Below are 1518 nucleotides of genomic sequence, written 5' to 3' on the forward strand. Positions count from 1 at the left end.
ACAAATTCAAAAACCTCCGTGCACGGATGTTTTCGAACCTCTGTGCACAGAGGTATGGAACCTCCGTGCACCGGGGTTCCCCCAACTTTAAAATTTCACTTATATAAATATGAAGGTAAAAATCTAAATACTTAATACTTACCTTTTATTATGGATGTTGCTTACTGAAATATGGTTGACTTTGATTTTAGGTAGAGACTGAAGATTTTGGGATATAAAATAAATGATATAGATAAGGATAAGATATAAATGATATGTGTGATAATAAAAAGTCTTCTACACAAACAAAATATTCTTTTTTCACTATTTATTATACATATACATATTTCTATATTATTTAAATTAAATGAATTGATCTATAGCATCATTTTTTTTCGACAAATAAATATAAAATGTAAATATTTCTTCCAATATTATTTAAACTAAATCTTATCTTCATTCATTAAAACAATTCAAAACTATTTCTATATTATAAGTACAACTTCACTTCTCTACACTATATATTAAACGTCTGGCATAGTCCTCATATGTTTGCCTATTCCAAACTGTCACGTTTTCAAATTTTAATAAAATAAAATAATAAGAACTAATAAAATAATCTTATATTCCATTACAGCCATATCTTTGTACTATAAATGAAATTTGAAAGTAATCTCCATATCTTATACCAGTGATTATACAGTAACGTACGACTATTTAGATAATAAGGTATGGCTGTTGATGAGATTTTACAATGTAAATTATTTTATTTGTTTTAACCATAAAAAAAGTTTCATATTCAGTCTTTCCTTTTTTTAGTTTATTTATCCCATCTATGTTTCATTTTTTACAACTGACACATGAACACATAAATACTTTAACAACGTCCTTCCAACATCGTATACCCAACATTAAAATATTTATTAAGCCATTATATCTCAATTTTTTTTTTTATAAATAGGCTAACACAAAGCTTCAGCTTCACATATGCAACTCCAAAAACACAAAAATTATCATTACCATTTAGAGCTTCCATACTTTAAGAAATTCTAACTTCTACTCATACTGTCTTCTTCTTCCTACATATCAACAATTGCTATGACAAAATGGTTGTATCTCATAAATTTATTCCACAAATTTTAGCTTCAGAAACCAATTGGTCGGCAAAAGTAATCGTCGCAGGAAAACAATCCCCAAAGACTGCTCGGAATTCCAATAGTCGTTATCAAAATCTTACTCTCATGGATTTAGAGGTACAAATATAACTCTTGTTTCAATAAATTTTTACTTATCATTATACCTGTATACTTTCTAAATGTTCTCATCTTTTTCTTTTTTTGAACAGGAAAACAAAATCACAGCAACAATGTATGATGCCAATATCACTGCACTAAATGATCAGTTTCAACTTGGAAAAACATACATTGTGTCAAATGCAACAGTTAAAGATTTCAAAAGTGAATTTCGGAGTTCTCCTGGACAAAAAATGTGGAATATAACACGAAGAACAAAGGTTGAAAAATTAAATGAAGACAATTT

Source organism: Olea europaea, chromosome 12, assembly GCF_002742605.1.
Source record: "Olea europaea var. sylvestris chromosome 12, O_europaea_v1, whole genome shotgun sequence".
NCBI classification, from domain to species: domain Eukaryota; kingdom Viridiplantae; phylum Streptophyta; class Magnoliopsida; order Lamiales; family Oleaceae; genus Olea; species Olea europaea.